At 41.1% G+C, this 24,089-nt stretch overlaps 1 protein-coding gene and 1 long non-coding RNA gene across 2 annotated transcripts in view; one reads left to right on the top strand and one right to left on the bottom strand.

The window, feature by feature from the left end:
• The window catches only part of LOC117517414 (receptor tyrosine-protein kinase erbB-4-like), an 886,935-nt gene that overhangs the window by 221,434 nt on the left and 641,412 nt on the right, over nt 1–24,089 (top strand). The window lies entirely within an intron of this gene.
• Nucleotides 752–8,918, bottom strand: LOC117517426. Its single transcript, XR_004562727.1, has 3 exons — nt 8,753–8,918; nt 7,728–7,735; nt 752–762 (listed from the first exon to the last, which is right to left on the bottom strand). It is a non-coding gene; the product is annotated as an uncharacterized LOC117517426 (long non-coding RNA).

Here is a 24,089-nt window from a genome sequence, read left to right on the forward strand (position 1 = left end):
TTTTTTAACAGTTAACAATACAAAAACTAAACAAAAAACAAACAAACACAACATTCCAGGTCCAAAGTTATTCAGAAATACTTAAAAAAAAAAAATCTTAAAATCACAGACAAACCTTCACATGTATTGCCACTTTCTGCAACAACACTGAGTGGCAACAATAACTGTGTCAATAGATTTTCTTCATAAATCTTCCCAACAATTAAACAGGTAGTGAAAGTCTGAGGTCCAATTTACACTCACCACTCATAGTGCCAACTGTTGCTTTTTTGTTCTGACATCAGTCACTTATCTATAAATTTAACAAGCTCATCACAAGAATCAGCATAAAATATTCTCAAAAAACAGAATTAAAAACTAAATTGTTTCCCAGAATCCTATGTGTTGTTGTGAAGTGAAATCCTGCTACTGGCATGATGCAAATTGTTTTTCCCTTGCAATTTTATTTGAAAAATTGGCCCAAATTACTTTTGCTGCTTTGATTTTTATTTTACTTGGTGTGCACAGCTGCTGCAGACATTACTACACAATTATTGGGTTCCAAGCATGGACCCACAGCTGGGGACAAATGACCTTATTTGTCAGGATTTATTTCTTTGATTTTGGCCATCAAAATGATATTTTTAGACTCTTTTAAAATCTAAATAATTGCTTTCCTCATCCCTTCATGGAAATCTCTTGGGAGCTTTTAGGAAAATTACCCATTTAAAAAGTCCTGCATGTACAGGAAGCATATATGGGAAGTTGTGGGGAGCTGACTGACTAACATGATGATCTGGAGACAGGGTCGGACTGGGAACAAATTTCGGCCCTGGCATTTTTCCTCTGGACCAGCCCACTATTGGCCCAACGAATCCACCCCTAAACACGCACACCCACCCGTCCATACCGAACCCCCAATGAACAAATACTGTACACCTAAACACCATGAACACACACCTAAACACACATTTTCACTGTCATTTCACCTTCCCACTGTCGCCAAGTGCTTGCTCACAGGGGGTCGTTTTGACCGTGGGGTTTTTCCAGAATTATTGTATGGCTTTGCCTTACAATATAAAGCACCTTGGGACAACTGTTTGTTGTGATTTGGCGCTATATAAATAAAATTGATTTGATTTGATTTGATCATAGTACAAAATGCGGACCCGGCGCCATGAGGGGGCATTCTGATAACATTAAAGGCAATTACATATTTTGACGAAATTACAAGTTTAAATGACTATATATATATATATATATATATATATATATATATATATATAACATCATGAGGTTTATGTCACAGAAATCCTACTTTACAATCACACTGCAGTCATTCTTAAATTATTTCCTTTTGCATTTATAATAAACACTTGTATTTATTCAGTTGTTTGTTTTTCTGGTTGAAATAAGATATAAATAATCTACCAGACTTCAAAAAATATACAAGTTTCCATGTTTTATTTGTCTAAAAATAAATGTCTGAGGTTCCTTATGTTAAACAAGAAATTATCTCATCTGAAATAGGTGGTTTTAATACAGATGAAAGGTTTCTAAAGAACCATTTATTGATTTATTTAGCTATTTTATTTACAAGTGTTCTAAACTTTTTTTTAACAGTAATCAGAAATTTTGAGGTAACATCAACAAAAAAACATTTCCAATGATTTTTCTTCAGAAAACTGCTCTCTAAATGAGCAGTCCTGTCACACGTTAATGTTTTGTACAGATCAGTGGTTTCTGCACCAATCGGATTGGTCCAATCCATTTTGTAGAGATCAGTAGTTTCTGCCACGAGTCTTCCGTGTTTTGGCCCGACCCGTCGTTCCTATTGGACAATGCAAAGGTACGTCACAGCTCAGAGTATTGGAAGTTGGCGCACCTCATCTCGACAGAACACCGGCTGTGTGGTATGCAGGAGATCACTTGACCGAGGGTCTATACGTTCAAATAATAATTTAAAAAAATACTGTCATCACTCGTCACTCTTAGTCAGTCTCTTACAAAGGTGCAGCGTAAATACACAAGCTTTCCAGGAGCGCACGTCTCCTGCAGTGCGCACTATTTTTTGTGATAAACTCATCGCCCCCTTAATATTTTTTTTTCTGGCGCCGGGTCTGACAAAACGGAAGCAAATGCACACAAGTGGAAAAAAGTTTTTGTGTCTCCAAAGTGTGAGAGAGAGAGAGAGAGAGAGAGAGAGAGAGAGAGAGAGAGAGAGAGAGAGAGAGAATGTGTAACCACTGCTAGGATTCACACAGCAGCAAATTAAGGAGCTGAAGTCCGTAGCTGTTGCATTTAAAGATTAACAAAAGTAAAGCACAGTTAAATAAGATAAAAGAAACTATTCCAACCTTGTATCAGTAGAAGAGCGGAGAGAAGTCCAGGCGCCGAGGACGCAATCCATTCACAGGGGCGGAGCGGCCGCCTGCTCTTCCTGCAATCTGATTGGCCACCCTGTATGCTTCTCCATTGTCATTGGCTGTTGGTCATGTCAATCATTGTGCTCAATGTAAGTCTCCGTTGTGTGATCAAACGGAAACAAAACTGAAACCTAGAATAAGACTGCGCCGTGTATCAAACACTACAGAACTTTTATTTTGACACAAATGCAGGAAGTGGCTCTGCAGCTACGCCAAGTAAATGCTGTAGCTTCACCGATCACGGACTTTCTTCGTGTTGACAGCAGCACAAGGTTCGAGAACACTGTATATTTCCATAATCTCTATAAATATGGGAGGGCCGGCCCATGCACGTCTAAACGTGCAGCGGCCCACCAGCAAATGCCCAAAATCACAGATTATCAGTCCGAGCCTGCTGGAGAGTCCAGTTAGTACTTTTTATTCCACCACTTCTGTTGTTTTTCTCGGGACATTACAGTGCCACACAGACCTGGCATATGTACTACAATGTTTAAACGAAGCTTCGAGGCACAGAATATGCCTCGATCATTTTTATGGGCTATATGCCATTATGCCAGAAAGAACAAAGCCCTCTGGCACATAATGTGTGAAAAGACATGATATTTGATGATGAAAGACAATGACACGTAGTCTAACAGCATGGTTGCTTGGTTCTCTCGCCCAAAAATATACATTTGATGTCAATATTTATTCTTTAAAAATGGTCAAATTTGAGTTTAATAATACAGGTTCAAAATATAGTATGTTCCTTCGGCAGTGGTGGACACAGCTAACCAAAAAGTTAGGTTTGCTAACATTAATCTGATAACTGAAAAGTTATCTTTTATGACTCTAAACCGATAAACTGCTAAAAACTTTATCTTTATTACAGATAACTCATAACTTTTAGTACTGCTTCAAATGCGGCCACATCAGATTACACTGTCGGTTTCTGATAAACCAGTTTCACTTTAAGCGCCGCAGGGGCTGCTGGGTAAATTCAAGGATGACAAACACAAAAAGCATGCATGAAAAATGAATGAATAAAAAATAAAACCCCAAACACTGTCATCATCTTTCAAAAGCAGTAAAACACAGTATTAGAAGTCACAGTTTATCTCCATATTATATACACTGTCATTTATGAACTAAAAGCTGCTGCTTTTTTCATACGCTTTGAACTCTGCGGCTTAAACACAGAAATACGTCCATTAATGCATTGATTGGCAGAGTAAAACACATGTAGTAAATATGAATTCTAACCTGTTAGTTCTGTGGGGTTCATTAAATTCTGAAGAAATAATCCACATAAAGTGTCCTGATTATCCAAAACGGTGTCTAAGAAAAGTCCCTCTGTCACACAGCTTGGTCTTGGCGATTAAATTATGCCGTCAGCCACAAAGAAATAAAATAAAATAATGTTAAAATTAGTCTGTTTTGTTTCTGCATCAAGCGGACGATAACACCCAGTGTAACTTCCAAAGTGAACCTGAACTACACTACCCACAATGCTCCGTGCATCGACCGAACAATCATCAGCATGCGGCAGCCACAAACACACAACAGATGGACTAAAATGTTTGATTTTAGGATTTACAAACACTTTTTGACCGTTACACTTTGCTCACTTTACCAGCAAAAAAAGTTAGTGGACTGAAAGTTATCGGAACTAAGTTTATCGGAAGATAGTTGGTCTGCTGATGGTTTTAAAAGTTATCTGAGAAGCTAATCCACTAGCAAAACATTAGCTTCAATAATTATTGGTTATGGGAGTGACTGAACTGTGCCCACCACTGCCCTTCCGCTGCTCATTTTTTTTCACTCGGGGTTGCCACAGTAGATCCAAGGTGGACCTTCCTGTTGAATTGGCACAAATTTTACATCGGATGCCCTTCCTGACACAACTCCATGTTGCGTGGAGAAATTGTATGTGTAATTTCTACTGTGACACTGTGTTGTTACTCTTCTGTTCTTTGTTTTAGTTCATAAAAATACAGAAAACATCAGAGACAAGCTATGGCATTTCTTTCCAAGTGTATAAACACAGTAATTATAAATATAATTATAGTAGTTATTAGGCTGTGATGCTGTGGGCAGCAGTTAAAAAGTTTACCTCAGGCACCGAATTGGTCAGGACTGGCTCTGGCAGCTGTCATGCAGCCATCTGTGATGGATTATTTTTTGGTGTTTGTTCAGGTCTGTTCCCCTTTTTAGTCTAAGTTATTTCTTTGTTTTATTTGTTAACAGTCCTTCAGGTTTCATTTGATTTTTGCAGTTCCTGTCTCTGATGTATTCAGGTTATGACTTGCGGGTCAAGTGTTATATTTCTTTCTTCACATGGAAGTCTGTTCTTTGCTGCACTCTCCTTTTGTCAGTACATGTTCTTGTTGTGTAATCAATACAGGTGTGCCTCATTAGATCAGCTGGCTATTTAAGGTCACATTTTGAGTTAGTCCGGGCTGGTCCATTGTTTGTTGCTGACGTTTCTCATGTCATGGTGGTATGTATTATATTATTGATCAAGGAAATTCTTTAAGTTTATTTGTTTGTTGATATGTTCAGGTAATTTCCTGGGACTCTAAGCATATTTGGCGTTTGTGTGTACTTTCTGTTTTGACTGGGTTTTTCCTCACCCTGTGTTCAGGGTTATTTGTATTTTAGTTATAACTTTCCTCACTCTTGCTGTTTTTTGTAACCTCACCCCTATTTGGATAAAGCCTATTTTTGTGGAATCCTTTTACTCTCCTGCTGAGTTTTGATATTACACCCTTAATGGGATAAAGAGTTTATTTTGCTGATCTTTTCGCTCACCGGCCATGTGTTAGATGTCACACCCCTTTTTGGATGTAGACCTATTTTTGTTGCAGCCTTACCCACTCCTGTTTTTGTATATCGGGCTCATTGACTGTTTATTAAAACTTGGCAACTTTTTGAACTCACCTCCTGTGTTTTGGCTGTCTTGCATTTGGGTTCTATTTTGTTAAATACCTGGCTCTGAATCTCGACAGCAGCTAGGTGGGCATGTCATTGGCCATCTCCATCCACTTGGGTCCTCGACACTGAGGTTACAGTAGGGATGGGTATTGATAAGCTTTATCTATCGATTCCGCTTATCAATCAGATTCCTTATTGATTCCCTTATCAATACTTCTTGCGAATTTTCTGTGTACTAAAAGTAGGCTTTACAGGTTTTCTATGTCAACATTTCTTTGAGTCTTAAAGTAAATAAATATGAAATTGGTCACTGGATCCTTAATCTCTGGACATAAATAGAAATAAAATCTGTAGTTTTTGTCAAATTATTGGAATGAATGTCTTTCCATACATCTGAGCTAATCTCAGCTGGCTGTGCTGCACGTCAAGATGTAATTCATAAAGAATGCAGGATGTCTCACTTTGGGAGGAAAAAACGTTTTAGTCGATTGTAGTTTCTCTGTATTACAGCGTTTGGAAAGAGGTGTCATTTTATTTAAAGCGCAAATTTGTTTTGAAGTTACTAATTCCGTCCAGACTCGTTCTCGGCAGAGAGCCGCACAGTGTTTGTAGCTGTGCTAATGGAACGGAGGATGATCCTCGTTTCTTGACTGCAACAAGACAAGAGTCCCAGTTAATGACTTTAATCCACACAAAAGTGACTCACGATTGATATTTTCCTTCCATCCTTCCCACTGTCGCCAAGTGCTTGCTCACAGGGGGTCGTTTTGACAGTTGGGGTTTTTCTGTAATTATTGTATGGCTTTGCCTTGCAATGTGAAGCGCCTTGGGGCAACTGTTTGTTGTGATTTGGCGCTATATAAATGAAATTGATTTAATGGCTTTGAGAGGGGTTAAGAAGCGGACTTGCTGCTGCTTCTTCTCTGCTTGTTGGACACAAAGTCATTCCAACAGTACTAAACGATCCTCTGATGAAACCACAAAATAAAGACATCCAGCCATCACCTTAGGTCACAGGATAGTGTCCGTATCTCACAAAGACAAAGTTCAACTTTATTTATCCCAAAGGAAATTATTTTGCCAGAGTACAGAAAGGGGAAACACTAAACAATAGTTACTGAAATACACAATTACAGAAAATGTTAGTATTAAATATCAATCAATCATTTTGTGTTTTTGACATTACGTACAACAAATGTATGCAAAATGACTGTAACAAATATTGCAGAAGATGTTTGCACATAACCTTGAGTAACTGAATAACTCTGTTCATTATGAATTCATCCTGCAGATGTGGGAGGAATTTTCTAGTCTGATTGCCACAGGTACGAAAGACCTCCTGTGGTATTCTGTGGTGCATCTCAGTGGTCTCAGTCCACAACTGAAGGTGCTCTGACAGATGTCAGTGTGGTATGCATGGGGTGGGAGGTGTTGTCCAAGATGCTGAGCAGCTTCCTCAGCATCCTCCTCTGTGACACCTCCACCACAGACTCCAGATCAACCCCGAGGACAGGGCCAGCTCTCCTGATGAGCTTGTTGAGTCTGTTCATGTCAGCTGCTTTCAGCCTGCTGCCCCAGCACTCTACAGCATAGAAGATGATGCTGGAGACCACCGAGTGGTAAAACATCTGCAACATATATCTGCAACATTCTGCAGACATTGACCTCTGTACCATTCTGGGGACCACAGGTTGCCGCTGAACTGCAAGAATGTAGAGTGGTTCTAAATAGACCAGGTTATGTTCCACCTTGCTGAGTGGGGCAGGGCTGCATGTGTTATCACTGGATACAATCCCATACAAAACATAGTCTAAAAGTTCAGATATTTGTATTTGACTATGATGATTTAGAAAATCTATGTTAAAGTCTCCACAAACAAACAAAAGCATATTGTTTTTAATTGAGTTGTAAAATTCAGTCAATTTCTCCACAAAAACTATTTATATTTGATCCAGGAACTCCATAGATGCAACTTATAATTATGCTTTTTTGATTTTTCACATATAATTTCCACAGTAACATATTCCATAATGTTGTCCAAATATAATGACATATTTTGAGCAATTTCACAGTGATGGCTAGATCTAACGTAGAGTGCCAAACCTCCACCCCGTGTATTCACCCTATTTCTAGCAAAAAATCATAACCCTCAAGCTGGATAGAGTCAACATATAGCCCCAATTCCAGTGAAGTTGGGACATTGTGTGAAATGTAAATAAAACCAGAACAGAATTATTTGCAAATCCTCTTCAGTCTATATTCAGTTGAATACACCACAAACACAAGATATTTAATGTTCAAACTGATAGACTTTTTTGTTTTTGTGCAAATATTTGCTCATTTTGAAATGGTTGCCTGTAACACACAGGCTTTGCAAATCATTGTGTTCTGTTGTTGTTTACATTTTACACAATGTACTTCAAATACCAGGAAAATGATAAATAACAAGTGATGCAGCATGTTTTCACTGGCCAGTAATTATTAAAAACTTTTAAAATATAAGAAAAGTAGAGAAAAAAACATAGTAAAAACTGGTTATAAAGACAGGATGATGAGGTGGAGCACCTCTGGCTGGCATCTGTCCGTAACAGCGCCAACAAAACAAAACAGGAAGCATCAGGACCCTAAAGACCTGTAGCCTCATTGTCCTGTAGGGATATCAACTCACCAGACACGTCTGACTGACAAAGTGATGAACCTGTCAGGCCTTCTCAGACATCTCTCATTCTCAAAGGCTGTGGGAGACAGAAGACTGGAAGTTTTAGCTGCAGTTTGCCAGGTGACCAATGGTGGGCTCCAGCCTACATTTGATCATTTTCTTTTATAAAAAACCTTTGTCTATGTCATTTCATCATGAGGCTCTGAGTGATGGTGGAAAAGAGACAAAGATGCACTTTGCAGTTTTGTCCACTCACATCCACAGAAGCGTATATGTTTCAGAGTGTCTTGGTGGCTTCCCTCGTGTCTCCTTATTCAGTCACTTAGTTTTTGAAAACTACGTGCTCCAAACAGATGTACTATACTATCAGAACTTCTTTTAGCAAACGAGAAGAATCCAAGTCCAAAGAGTTCAAAGTTTAGCACAGGTGTGGGCAGAGCAGGTGACGAGGCTGGGTGTGGCTGGCACAAGAGGTGCATCAATGAACTAGCGAGGGGTGAATGAATGAGCAGCTCTTTTAAACTGCATTGGAGTAGATGATTCATTGCAGGTGCGACAGGCAAGCAGGTCAGCCACGCCAAGCCTAAGGCTCATAAGACAAACGTCATGATTGATGTCAGTTAAGTGCACAATGTATTTTGTGCCTTTGAAATATTCATGCATCCCTCCTCTGACCTTTCTAAAGGATTTGTATTAACAACTTTTTGTTGAGTTACGTGTGGGTTGTAAATAATGGATGGACTGTGTATATAAATGGTGACACCTGAAAGTCAACACATACATTTGGACATGATGATTATTAATTAATAAAGTTGATATTGTAAGAAATACAAACACACATTCATGTTCTGAATCCCAGTGCTGGCTGCAAACATGATCAACACATATTGAACTGTAAATTCAAAGTGTAATTATGTTTTTCTGCATGTTTTCTTTAATTATTGACGTGGCAAATAAGCAGCCATGTATGTGCGTGCACAGGTGTTCTAATGTGTGCTTTGCTACTGGTGAGATGCGCGTTCCGAGGTTCAATAAATGGCATGGCAAACTGTGTCAAGAGGAGCACTCTCGGTGAGTGCGTAAGATTGTTTGATAGATTTCACACTCCGGTGGCTTATGCATCACATTGGCTTCACACCAGCTTTGGTCCTTCGTCGGGGAGCATAACAGGTGATTATTCCACTTGACTTACTCGGGGGAAACATGGGAGAAAGAGATAATGACAGCGAGAAAAGGAGGAAGGCAAATATGAAAAGGAGAATAAATCCTCAGCAGGGAGCATATAAAGGTCCAAGCTGCAGATCCTTTGCCAAATTGTGCTTTTATTTTATTTCTGTTCTAGCTTTGGGCTTTTTAGTCCATGGATCAGATAGGTTGGTATGGCGTTCTGGACATCTATATTTCGGGACTTGACAAAAGTATGGTTATCGTTCCAGAATGGTAGCTGTGACCAGGTAGGGGTAAAAATTTTAGCATGATCAAATCATATTGAGACAGATAATGCAGTATTTGTCTGATGATAGGGATTCCAAAAATATATAGTTTGGACTATCTGATTGAATTGAGTTATGGGATAATAACAGCAAAAAATTGTGACGGTCAGTTTCAGTTAGTACAGGGGTCAAAATGTAACCCTTTAATATCTCAAATCTCATTGTAATGCAAATTACAATGACAATAAAGGCGATTCTGAATCTGATTCTCATCACATTTTTCAATAGAATATAATAGATAATAAGCTCTACAAATCTGAGTTGAACATTAAAGTTGCTCCAAAATGGATTTAAAAGAGTGATGCAAATTATTTGTTGAGCAAATAGGATTCTTAAATTAAGTAGTTTAGACTGTGCTGAATGTTTGGTCTCCAAAGTAATGGTCAAACAAGCTCAATGTCCATTGGATTCGATGGCACGTGATGTATGTTACTCTGTAACATGATAACTAAGCACAACAAGATGTTGTAACTATTCCTTATTAGAACTGTAATAATTTGAAGGTCAACTCCAAAACTGCCCTGAAAGGGTTTATGTTAAGAAAGTTCAATTCAATTTGCACCAAACCTGAAACACGCATGGATGCGGGTTCCAGAATTGCCCTGAAAGGCCAAAATTGCCAAAGGTCAAAATTGAGCCAATGTCACATTGTCTTGTCTTTTTGTGAAAGCTCTTCTCCAAGGTGCTTTTGTTTACATATATTAAATCTGGAATGTCAATAAAAGTTCACGGTGAAATTGCCCCCAAAAAAGCTATTTTGAGCGACATCAAGAGATTTGATTTTTGACCTTATATGAACCACATGTGGCACACAATTTAGTGAATTCCAGAAGTTGTCTGGTAAGGTCACTCGGGTGTCACTTGCTGTAGGTCTTATTGTCTTCATGCCCAGTGGTACTACTACCTAGTATAAAGTCATGAGTCATGACATATGTTCTGCTGGCCTCATGAATATCTAGTTTGCAGCAGTGTCCTTGTTCTCAGTCTGCCTTGAACTTTATTTACATAATTCCTTCCATCTATTGACATGAGACAAAAACAGCAATGAAAATTGGTCACAATGATGAGACACTGTAGACCTTATCTCCATGTATCTTGTGCTGCTTGTGTCCCACCCAAATGTAAACTGTTGAAAGAAGCAAATGTACAGACCCTTTTCCAGACTAAAGCTGCTTGAACAGCTTTTGTTAGTTTACGTCTGCTGCCACCTTTTGTCACCTGCATCTGTAGTCAAAATCTGATTGAAGTTCAGGGTGGTTCCTTCCATGGGGGAAATGACTAGAAGAACTGAAGCCATCAGTGGAGTAGGTTTATACTGAACATCAATTCCCCATGCTAGAAGAACACCTCAGGAGTTTGAAATGGAGATGAGAGAAAAAATACCATGTACTGCATGTAAGGAGGTTAAAAGAGGAAGCAGTGGTCAAGAAAGATGGAGCAGAAAGTGAGGATAGAACCTTAAGGCACCTTGACACTTGCATGAATTTGATTCTTGCACTACCGTACAAATCGCCGTGCCAATGTATCCTGCTTTGTCCCACTTGGGAGCTAACCAGCTGTGCGGATCTTTACTTCATTTTTTGTGCTATTCATCTGCTTGACCCTGCACGCCAATACAGACTCAGATGTGCATGTCATTTCATTACAATATTAATGTGTGCCAGAAATTTTGGATATTTCAAAATTTTCTTTGTGCACTGGCACAGTTCACACACAGTTTACAGAGGTTTATGATGAGATTACTCATTGACACACAAGATTGCGGATCAAATCCGTGCAGGTGTCAAGGTGCCTTTAGTTTGGTAGTGTGTCCTGAACAGTGCAGTAAAAGTCTGGAGGCACATCAGCTTTCTTTTCTGTTGTGAAATGTCACCTTAAGTGTGCCTATCCATCCAGTCTGGTTTTTTTTTTTTGCCACTTCAAAGTGGTTTTGGGCACTCTTTTCCGCTATCTATATCCTCTACGAGGATGGATGGCTGACATGGGTGAGTCCAACACAGATACATGTTCTTGCCATATGCTGTGCAAACTGTCACTCATAGGCGACCTCCCTCCCCCACCTCCCCATCTTAATCCATTGAGACCAGTGGAGTCGGAGAGGATGTCAGATGGGCTGGTGTAGTTTCTACAGCTAATTGCTTTGAGGCTGATTGTCGGCACAGAAAGACTGGCAAAGAGTGAGGAGGACAGTTTGGAGGGATGGAGGTGCCAAGATGTCCCAGTGGCAAATGAAATGGAATGGACAAAAAAAAACGGGGTCCACTCTGGAGAAAAGACTGTGTGCAGCCTTTATTTTTTTCTGGAACCTCATGCATGTGGCCACTCATGCTCAGTTCTCATTTAGAGCAACTGAAACAAGACACTGCTCACCAGACAGGGAGTGGGGTGGGGGATTGGTAGTATTTGTACACAGCTTCTTACATTTTCTTCATCCAACAAGCCAATCCAGCCCCATTGTCCTTACACATCCGGCTTTTCATCAGCAACAACAGTAAGTCTCTTTGGCTCCTCCCTTGTTTTCACTATGGGTCGCCACAGCAGAACCGAGATCAATATGAATATTGATTTGGCACAAGTTTGAAGGTGAATACCCTTCCTGATGCAACTCCACATTGCATGGAGAATGGGGAGGAGTGGCCTTGAACCATAAATCTTACACAAGTGTACTTAACCACTTGGCAACCACCCCTGCCCATGTATCAGAGCAGCAGCAACAACGATGAAAAACGGATGCCAAAGAAGATTGTATGTGCTACAGTTACTCCAATAGGGGTTGGGTCGAGGGTTTGTGTTCGCTTAATGACATATGTGTCAGCACACTGCAAAATCCAAATCAGATCAGATGCACAATGGAACATGCATTTGGCCACAATGGTTAAAAAACACACATATACACACACACATCCTTCCTGAACGCACTTTTCGCTCTGTGCACAAACACCGTTGGGGAAACCCTTGTTTATCAGTTTCCTCAGTGTTGTTGGTGTTGTTCACTCTGAAGGAATTGTAATTCAGATTGGAGTTGTGCTGTCTCATTCACACACAGTCGTACACTCAGACATGCACACAGTCACTGCAATTGCATGAAACGTATTGGGAAGGAAATGCTTGGTGAGAAAAAGTGACTTACACCACCTATACTTATAATAACGTGGAGTACTGGATGCTGATGTGTGCTTGGTGGCAATGTTTGTTTGTTTTTATTACAACTTTAAGTTGCTGAATAGCACTCTATACTTAGAAGTTCACACGGGTTTCTCGGTCATCCAGGTAAAGATGCCCATTGCTTTGAGTCAAAAGAAATGGACTTTGAGTTCTTTGTTATCAAAACATTGAATCTAAACTGAGGGTTACCTCTTCCAAGGAAGTTAAGTTTTCTGAAAGCAGAATAACTCAAAGAGTAATGAACAGATTTCAATAAAATTTTGTGAGTGAACAGGAAAGAAACCCTGTTTTTAAAACAGATACATAATGTTTCAGGAAAGAAGTACTCCATTTTGGATGTGATCCAAAATATATTATCGAACTGAGATTCGGCATAATGTTAGGTGCATGGAAACATTCAGCTCTAAATGTTGAGTGCATGTTGATAAAAACTGGTGATGATAATGGATGATGATGGATAATGCCCCAGAAAATGGGTTTTATTTTGAATTTGATCCGGAACATATTTTGGATCTGGACGGTGTTTTCAGCAATATGTGGCATTGATGGTGGTATGCTCTCTCTGAGTGGCTTGCAGTTGTGATGTGAATATTATTCTAAGTCTTTTGGTTCAGTTTTCCTCCTAGTTTATTAAATCTTATTGTTTTATTTAAGGAGCTTGAAAGTAAGTAGCATGAGCTGGTAACTGTTGGCTAGCACCATTATATGGTTATTAAGTTCCCTGCATATGATAAGACTGCAAAGAGAAAGCCAGTGAATAAATCAGCAATCAAAGAGGTCCAGTACTGTGAATAAGAGATGTTACAGAGAGAGCAACAACCATGACAGAGTGAGCCATGGAATTGATGAGTAACAGCAAGGGAATGAGTTAGAATTCAAGGAGGCAGCAAGTGAATGAGTTAGCTATCATGTAGTGAATGCATGAGCCAGTGAGTGTAAGAGCCAAAGCATGGGTGAGCATTTAATAAGAGAGATAAAGCTGAGTCAGTGCAGTGAATGAAAGTCAGTGAACACAACAGCTGGTGAAGATGAGGGCCCATGAATGATTGAGCCATCTAATAGAGAGCCAGTGAACCACCGAGTCATCAACTAGGGAGTCAGTGAACCACTGAAACATCTAATAGAGAGTCAGTGAACCAGTGAATCATGTAATTAAGAGCCAGTGATCCAGTGAGACATCTTGTTTAGAGCCAGTGAACCAGTGAGGCGTCTAGTTTAGGGCCAGTGAACCAGCAAGGAATCTAATAGAAAGCCAGTGAACCGGCAAACCATCTAATAGAGAACCAGTGAACCAGCGAGTCATCTAATAGGGAGCCAGTGAACCATTGAGACATCTAATAGGGAGCCAGTGAACCATTGAGTCATCTAATAGAGAGCCAGTGAACTGGTAAGCCATCTAATTGAGAGCCACTGAATTGGCGAGGCATGTAATTGAGAGCCATCAAACTGGTGAGCCATCAAATAGAGAGCCAATGAAGCAGCGAGTCTTCATAGTAGGAGCCAGTGAACCATTGAATCATGAAAGAGAGAGCCAATGTGAGAAACAACTGAACAGGGAACAAGCATGGTTAGGTCGAGTTTCAGTGTGGCAAATGAGTGAGCCAAGGAGCTAGTACAGGAGAGTGGAGGGGCTGAAAACAGCAGGTGAAGTGATCTTTCATTGCTGCTCTGCCTGTTAAGACTGTAAAACCACAAGCTGACCACTTGTGCCACTGTCTGTCATGCTTTCACGCACCTCTGTCTGAACTTGCATATCTACTCAGAAGACCAGAGCCAGTATCTTGTTGAGGGATAATCCAGATTTAATGACCTTCCAACAGAAGCACTCCAACTCTGAAGGGTTTTGAGTTTGGTTCCTAACATAGTTTACTGAAGAAGCCATTGGCAGCTAAACCCAGGAGCCCAGTCGCTTGTGATTCATCGTCTTCACACTGGCTCATTGATTTTTCACCAGACAGCTTTTAAAGTGATGTAAAGGAAAAAAAATGTGTGTTGTCTCTGCGAATCTGTGTTTTGTCCCACTGGCAGTGTTGCCTACTTTCGTCCTAAGCCGCTGCCACCGCCGCACACGCTGCCTCACCTCGGGGATGCTCTCACAAAGAGAGTGCCTAATGAATGTGGAAAATGAGAATACCAGTTTGATGAACTCTGTTCCTCAATTAGCGCAATTAATTTTCCTGTGGCGCTGCTGACTAAAATGGAGTCATGGATGATTGAGCTACTGCTTCGTTATCTTATTTTATTTTTAGGCAGCTGTGTGTGTGTGTGTGTGTGTGTGTGTGTGTGTGTGTGTGTGTGTGTGTGTGTGTGTGTGTGTGTGTGTGTGTGTGTGTGTGTGTGTGTGTGTGTGTGTGTGTGTGTGTGTGTGTGTGTGTGTGTGTGTGTGTCATATGCACAGCAATGAGAGGGAGGGGGCATTTTTGGAAATCTTCTTTAGTTTTGTTTTTGAAAAGAAGTACAAATTGTGTTCTTGCTTCCCTCGTTTAGGACAGTATATAAACCCTGTTTAATATCAGCAGGGGAGAATATATCTTGAGGAATCAAGAATAACAAGACCTTCACAGGTTTGGCCATTGCAGATAGTGGACTATAAATGGATGATGGTCCATTTAAAAATCAGAAATAAATATATGGAATTTGAAGTTCTGCATAATAACAGTGATATGTACGAAATTACTGGTGAGCTACTGTAATGGAGATGGCTGCTAACCCACTTCCATCTTTACTGTTTTTACTTCCTGCAGAATGAAGCCATTCATGCTTTCATTGTTTATTCAATTATTTCTACCACATTCATGCTTCAGAAATGATTTTGTACATGAAACTAATTGCACCACTAACTTTGGACAGTGCAATTGCTTTCTCTGACAACTTAGTGTCTTAGTGTCGGGAATCCCACAGGGCTAATGTGTATTTGTAGATCCAAAGTTATGGAGGGGTGTTGACTGCCTCTAAGTGAGAAAGTTGAAGGAAATTATTCATTCTACAATTTTCCTTGCATAATGTGCAAAGTGCTGACCAAAAATACTCACCCACTGGGATTTCCCACATTTTTATTGTTTTACAGCATCAAATCAAGACATTTCTGTCAGGTCCGTCCCTGTCTGGTCCCATGCTCCCACCCGCTTTGGTTTTTGTTACATTCTGTCTGCATCCACTTTACACCTTGACCCTCTGATTTTGATTTTCAGTTTAGGATTTCTTTAGTCACTGGTTTTATTTTGCATTTTACCACTAGAATCATTGCTTGTAATTTCTGTTAGTTTTTGCTTTTGTCACATATTAGTTTCCTTTAATTCTCTTGTTGATCACTGTTCAGTTGTCACCTTTATTTGTCTTGGTTTTGTTTATTTGGTAAATGGTAAATGGACTGCATTTATATAGCGCTTTTCCATCTGCATCAGTCGCTCAAAGCGCTTTACAAATAATATGTCACATTCACCCCAATGTGAGGGTGCTGTCATACAAGGCGCTCAAGGGCCCTTAGTGATTTTCCAGTCAGACTGGGATTTTATCAAATTTTTATATTAGAACAACAACAAAATAGTTAATAGGCATAAATGTAATCATGGTAACTGTTGTGGACTTTAACGGTATTCGTACAGTTAGCATCAAATTCTAGCTGCTAGTGTTATCTTTGGTTCTTGGTCATTTGTCACTGGGATTCTTTTTTCTCTTAGCATATATGGTCTTGGTCAAGGTTGTTGCCTTTTAATAGCTTAACACTGAATTTATAGAAGTCAGAATTTACAATGAAAAATAATAATTAGTTGCAATTTTAGCATTTAGCAATTAATGATGCTGTCACAGAATTTGCTTAGGGCCCCTTCACACTTAAGACGAAAGACGCAGAAACCGGAAGAATATCCGCAAACCAAAAATGAAATGGGGAACTGCAAAAGAGTCCACCTGCTGTTGGGAGGGACACACGGTCAGACAGTCGGCGGTCAGCTGACAGCCACCATATGTCCACAGCAAAGCGTATGAGCAAAGCGCTCACACAAGAAGGAGTTCAGGCCTATTTACATGGTGGTTAGTGGCATCAGTCTGTCCGGCTGGCTTCTCACCATGCCACGCACTCAGACACTGGCCGGTCCTCATGTGATCGTGTCTGAGCGCCCGTCCACACATGTGCATTGCGTGTTCACCAGGTGAGTTGCAGTCCACAGCGGTCAGCTGTTTCAGCAGCACACTGTAGAGCGACCAGACTTTGGGACTTTCAGCCACAGGTGACATTGTTGGATTCATGGTGTGTGTGTGTGGGGGGGGCAATGACGACGAGACACCCATGTGTTGCTAGGTTACGCCACACTCGTGTTACACTTAGTTTTCACAGACAGCTCGAATGTGGTCGTCTGCTCTCCACTCTTGTACTGGGAGTGCGAACAAGTGTCCAGCGAGTAGTCTTAGATGTTTGTGTGTAACACCTGGAATTTGGCTGACATCTGCTGAGAGGGGGCTCGAATGGGCACTCGTATGGCACTCGCTGTCTTTTGTCCACTTGTTTATGCAAATGGTTGTGGAGACAGCTGTACGAGGCGTTTGAGGCAGCTCTGATTTTTCACGAGTGACATGCAAATCCTCTTTCTTACACCAGTTGGCTGCAATCATATTAAGTGTGAAGGTGCCTTTAAGAGGGTCGAATGTGTGTAAATCTTTGTGGTCACATTGAGTGTTAAGTTAAATAAATAGTTGCTATTGGGGTCAGAAAAAAAAAATATTTGTATTTCTTTTTACGACTCAACACCTCCACAGTCTCCAGCTCAATCTGGACTGAAGTCAGTGTTTTGCTGAAACCATTTGGCCAGACCAGCTTCCAGCCACCCTCTCAGACCTGTTACCATGCAACCACGTCAAAGTGCCTGGCATAGCGGGGCCAACAGGCGGGCACCCGGCATGCCCGCAGATGGTAAGGCAGTCAGAGCAGGCGGCGAGAATGCTAGGTCTTGCTGTTACCACACACATGCACGGAGTGGTCGACTGTTGCTTTGTGTGCTAACAACTGTGCAGGCTCCACTCCCACTCTGTGTTGACAGGCTAATTATTGCGACTTGTGTTGGAGCTGTTGGAAGATATCATTTTCTGGTCTGCAAGTTATTCTCCAGGCAGATATGACATCACATGTCCGGATACTTTATGGCATTTCTTTTCTGTTGTGCACACAGTCACAACCACAGAGGTTATTTTAATTACTGTAAATGGATACCAATGAGAAGTGTGTTGCACAATTTTACACGTCTAATGCAACACATATTATGCAATCATACTTGGAACCCATCAGCAACAGATCTTTCACTTTGTTGTGAACTGTAACTGTGGCACCCCCACTTGTAGATGCGTTCAGATTTGGTCCAAACCTGAAATTAGATCATGCATAAACATAAAAAGAATTCGCCAATAAAGGTGACCAAATGAAGCGGAAAATTACACATTCTGCTGAAGTGATTCTGAATGTCACTTGAGCAGAATTCCAGGCTCTTTCACAAGTGGGCTTTAACAATTGGCCTGGAAGCAGCTCTGAGCAAACATGGATTTGAGTGACAGGTGGATGCTTTGGAGCAGCAGAGAGGCCGGGTTTGGCAGGCAGCAGTGACAGTCGTCCTGCTGCTGCACAAGCTGCTCCTACTGGTTAAACCCGTTCAAATCCAGGCCGGTCAGTCCTCTGTGTTGTCCGTCCGTCCATGCACCTATCCACAAATCCATCCATTCATCCATCTGCTCATCAGTCCATCTGACTCTGTCAGATGCTTTTTTCATGTCCTTAATTCTGTTTATGTCCATCCATCCATCCATAGACCTAATAATAATAATAACACAACCCAAAGTCAGAAAAAGTTTTGATGTGTGGAAAATACAAATGGAAGGTATTACATCTACTTTGACTTATGTTTCATTACAGACAGGGTGAACCCAATATGTTTCATCTGTTCCTGCATTCCAGGTCTGCAACACATTACAAAAAAAAAAAAAAAAAAACCTTGGAGAAACTTGCTATGAGTTATGAAGTAATTGTTATTTCAAACAGCTGATTGCAATCATGATTTGGTACAAAACCAGTATCTATTAAAGGCAACGTCTTTCAGGAACAAAGATGGCACAGCATTTCCAGTTTGTCACCAAATGTGTGAGAAAATTGTTGAAATGTTTAAAAGCAATGTTCCTCAAAGAACGTTTGGAAGGAATTTGCATATTCCTCCCTTTTACAGTACACAATAATTCAAAGAATAACACCCATTATTTCTGATCCCTCAGACAGCACTGCATCAACCATAATTCCTCAATAGCTGATATAACCACATGAGCAAAGGATTACTTAGAGAAACCTATGGACACACTACAACAAATTCCACCTAAAAGTTTCCTATGGAAAAAAGAAGCCTTACGCTAACCTTGTCCAGAAGCAGTGTTGACTTCTTTGGGTTGGACCATCACACAGTGAAAAACCTATATTGTGGTCACATGGAATCAGTATTCTAAATTTCTTTTGGATGAAATGGATGGCATATGCTCTGGACCTAAGATGAAAAGCACCTTCCAGACTGTTATCAGCAACATGTCCAAAAGCCAGGGCTTGTCATGATATAAGGTTGTGCCCTTTGCAATTATAATTGACACTGCTGTGGTGGCAACATTGATGCAGGAATGTACATTGAGATTTTAGAGCAATTCTATGCTGCATTCAAGATGTCATCTTTTCCAGAGATCTCCATGCAATTTTCAGCAAGATGGTGCAAAACCACATTCTGTACACGCAGAATGACAGGGTACCGATACTGGACTAGCCTGCCCGCAGTCGTGACCTGTCCCCAATACAGAAAGTGTGGAGAATTTTGAAATGAAAAATACAACGATGGTAATCTCATACTTTTGCACACCTTAAAGCCCTGGTCAGACCGAATAATCAATGATGAATAATGAGCCATGTAGCATGGATGTTTGTGCGAGTTGAGTTATTCAAGAAACATGCGAGAATAGTGGCTCTTAGAGGCAAATTATTCAGCTGAGACTCATCTCTGAGTGTGGCACTAATTTTGTGAACTTCAAAATTTTGCAAAATAGTGCGGGCGATTTGTGTACGAGGGCAAACGAGGATGTTAGAGGCATGTTTGTGGTGAGTGCAAGGCTGTTAGAGATCCATTATCCGAGTACCTGGCAGCTACGAGGACAGGACAGGCTACCTGCAACAGAGCAGGTTCCACTCTGAGAAAGCCCTTGTAGCGTTTTTAACATCTGTTTCCTGCAATTCCTTCAGAAGAACATCATATACATGCCTCATTATTCAAATAACCACTGAAATTTCAGACAAATCCATATGTGGTTCATATTTCATGGCTTTATTATTCGGTCTGACCAGGGCTTAATAGGTTTGCAGGACGAATCAGACAAAATGACACCTTCATCACTTGGTATTCTCAATGCCAACACATATTTTAAAAGTTGTGAGAAGGAATGGCAACATTAGAAAAAGGTTAATGCCTTCGGTTCCCAGGTTTTTGAATGTGTCGCAGGCCTTAAATGCAGTGATAGATGTATATTAACAAATGCAATAATATTAATCAGAAAAAAATATGAAATGTCACACTTTCTGCAATCAAATAATATCCAGTCAATGTAAGAATCACTGCAGATTTGTTTTCTTCATTCTCCATACCATTTGAACTTTTTTCTGTTATAGGGTTGTAAGAACTACTTAAATTTTTATAGCACCTTTAAAAATACTTCAGGATGCTTTACACAAGAGGGCATGCAGTGTTAGAGACCATCGGCCCAATGAACAGGTAAGATTTCATCTGATACGTGTCCAGACATCCATCCAGACTTCCATCATTGCAGATCATTGATGGAAGTCTTCTCCAGATAGCAGGGGCTGACAGAAGGCTCTGTTCCCAAATGTTCACAGCCTGGTGTGAGGAATGGAGAGCAGACCCTTGTCTTTGCACTGCAGAGTCTTGGACAGGGTCAGTAGGTACTGAGGAGCAAGGGCATGGCAGGATTTAGTAGTTGAGGATAAGTTCACAGGCATAAGCAGGGCTTAACAGAAAACCAGTGAAGGTGAATGAGTGTTGGGAGTCATGTGTTGCCATTGTATTAGTACAAATGAGAACCCCAGCAGCTGAGTTCTTGCATGTCCTGGTGCCTGTCTAGAGCTTTGTAGGGTCGGTGGAATAGAACACTGTAGTAATGAAGATGGGAGATAATGAAGGAAAGGATGAAGGTCTCAGTCTCAGTGTTGGGAAAGTGAGAGTTAGATTTTGGAAATGTTTTGGAGTTGCAGTGCTGCACCTCTGCTGCTTCTGATTGACACAGCACTGCTTCATAACAGTGCATTGTCTCTGATGCATCAAGGGCATGAATTGTAAAAATAAAGAAAATATAGGGATCAAACATTAAAAAAACGGTTTTCTCCACCAACTTGGGAGAGGGATTGTTCATATTCCTACACTGATCACCACAGCCAGAACTTGTGCCAATACCTGCCCGATAAATTTATTCTGTGACACCTACCACATGGTGGCTGTGGCAAATAATCCAAAAATCTGAACCAGAGCTCCCATAAAGATGTTACACAGTGATTCAAGAAAAACCATAACACCAACATAGTGCACCAGTAGAGAGATTATGTTCCACAGGAGAGATGACATTTAAGATGAGATAGAAGGTTTGAAGAATATAGGTGTTGGGTTACAATCTCATTTAAGTAACAAGTGAGATTTTTATAAATTGTTCTCAAACTCATTCTCGAAAGAAAGTGTCATGCAATTGATTCATTCACTCGTTCATTTTCTAAACCTGCACAGTACAGTATGTGTACATAGCCTTGACATCTACTTACCCATTTACTTCTATGGTTGCCTCTGTGATGTCTGACATAGCGTGAAGCTTCTCTTTCCTTCCTTTTTGTGTGCATGTCTGCAAAATTTGCATAAAGTGCTCTGAAATTTGTTTCAACTTTTGCTGTGGATTTAAGACAGACTTAATGCCAGGAAGCTAGTTTTAGAAAGCCTTAGAAAGCAAACAAGCTTGATCCTTCTTTCCAGTTGCTTGACTGTTGATGTTCAAAGTGCAGTTGAAGACGTTTATTGACTTTAAGACACTGAATATTTTGTTGCTGTTTTTTCAGCACTTGTTCTTGTTTCTGTCATCTTTTGTGAACACATTCTGCACTACTGCATGATCAAAAACAGAAAAGTAGACTTTCAAAGCTGCTGTGGTCTCTAGTGTGTTTTTTGTGTTGAACACTAGATGGCATTTCACGTATATTACAGACAGGTGGATGGGTAAGGTTGGATGGGTGGATGGGTAAGGTTCAACCTTATCTTAGTGAAGCACCTTGGGGTGGTTTATGCTGTGATTTGGCAGTCAAAAATACATTGAAATGACAGTCCATGTGCAAATGGGGGTCACTTTGGGCTTGAGCCTATCCCAGTGGTAGACTATACCCTGGACAGAACACCAGTCTATCACAAGGACGACACAGAAAGACAAACACATTCACACTCTCACTTATACCTAGGGTCATTTTAGGCCCCATTCAGACTGGGGTTGGCAATCCATTTTGAGCCATTCCAGATTTCTGACTAGGATAGTGTTCAGACCTGGTTTTGGGAATCCGACTCATCCAGACTCAATCCGGCTCGAGGCAAATTTAAGCCGTGTGTGTGTATATCTGGATGGTTAGAATGCAGGTGTGTGCAGGGGTGGTGGTCAAGTGGTTAATGCACTTGGTTTCAGTGCAGAAGGTTCCCAGTTCAAATCCCACCTCTGCCACATTTCTCCATGAAATGTGGAGTTGCGTCAGGAAGGCCATCCGGCGTAAAACTTGTGCCAACTCAACATGCAGATCCACCTTGGATTTGCTGTGGCGACCCCAAGTGCAAACAAGGGAGCAGCTGAAGGGTCTTACTAGCGTGCAGGTGTGTGCATGTGTGTGGATATGAAGGTCTTGGTGAGAAAGCACCACAGAGAAAGAAGGTTCCTGTCATCAAATTAACAACTGCAGTGAGTGCTGCCATGTGGAGAGGACGCTATGGCCAAAGTTTGACATCATGATCCCTGAGCTCGGCAGATTCTCACCACATTTGCATTCAGACCTTGGAGGATCACACTCAAGTCCTGATTAAATCCATCTGAACCGAACTCTCAGAAGTGGGTGGAGCCGGATTCAATCCAATTTGAGCTGTTCAGATTCAGGGGAAAAAAAAAAAACTGTGGTTTGAGACAGATTCAGTCCAAACCCCAGTCTGAACCTAACATGCATGTCGTTGCAAGTGGTTAGAAAGAAGCTGGAACACCTGGAGAGAATCCACACCAAACTGCCCACAGAAAGGATCCGGCTGGAAGCGAACCCACAACCTTCTCACTTGTTGCCAACTGAATCTATAATCGGAAAAACAATGATAAATGAATCAGTTTTTCTTTTTTCTTTCAGATGACTCAATTTATGAATTTATTTTCATTTATATAGCACCAAATCACAACAAAGTTGCCTCAAGGCGCTTCACACAAGTAAGGCCGAACCTGTTGTGTGGGCCGCCAGAAGAGGAGGTACTGCTGGCCCACCACCAGAGGGCGCCCTGCCTGAAGTGCGGGCTTCAGGCACGAGAGGGCGCTGCCGCCATGGACACAGCCGGGGGTGACAGCTGTCGCTCATTACCTCTTGACAGCTGTCACCCATCTACTCAACATCATCTCACTCCATAAAGACCAGACGTCATCTCCACCTCGTTGCCGAGATATCATACTTCATAGGAGGTAATATCCTCAGCCTTTGTGGATATATTGAGAATCTGTTTATTGTGAGTGTTTGCAGGAGTTCCGGTCCTTTTGTGGAGGCTGTGCAATACGGCACTCTTTTTCCTCTGAGGACGCGCTGCAAGTATTGAGTGAGAGGTGGAGGTGGCATTCCCACCGTTGTTGTTACTGGGTGTACACACACCCACACTTGACTGTCTTTGTTCTTCGCCAGCAGTACCAGATCCGACAGTCAGGGACGGTGATCACCTGGGAATTCGGGACTTGGCGGCTCCAGTATTCACCAGGTTCTGGGGCGGCGGAAATCGTGTGGTTCCGGCTCTTCTCAGGACAGACGTCTTCTATCCTCGAGCCTGCCCACACGTCACCTCTGTGTATTGACTGTTATGATATTCTGTGATTGTCTGTATGTTCGTTGTGCACATTCACAACATTAAATTGTTACTTTTTGGCTCATCTATTGACCGTTCATTTGCGCCCCCTGTTGTGGGTCCGTGTCACTACACTTTCCCAACAGAACCTTACCAATGACCTCTTTATTTGTGTCTGTGTGTGGCAGAAATAAGTGCTGCCGCTACAGTGTGCACCAGAAAATTGACTCATTTACAGTATCTCTCTCGCCACGGATAATAAAATAAAATTGTAATTATGCGGGAGATGGTTTGAGCCTTGTTGCCATGTTGCCATTAGTACTTTATAGTC

This window comes from Thalassophryne amazonica, chromosome 1, assembly GCF_902500255.1.
Source record: "Thalassophryne amazonica chromosome 1, fThaAma1.1, whole genome shotgun sequence".
Classification (NCBI taxonomy): Eukaryota; Metazoa; Chordata; class Actinopteri; order Batrachoidiformes; family Batrachoididae; genus Thalassophryne; species Thalassophryne amazonica.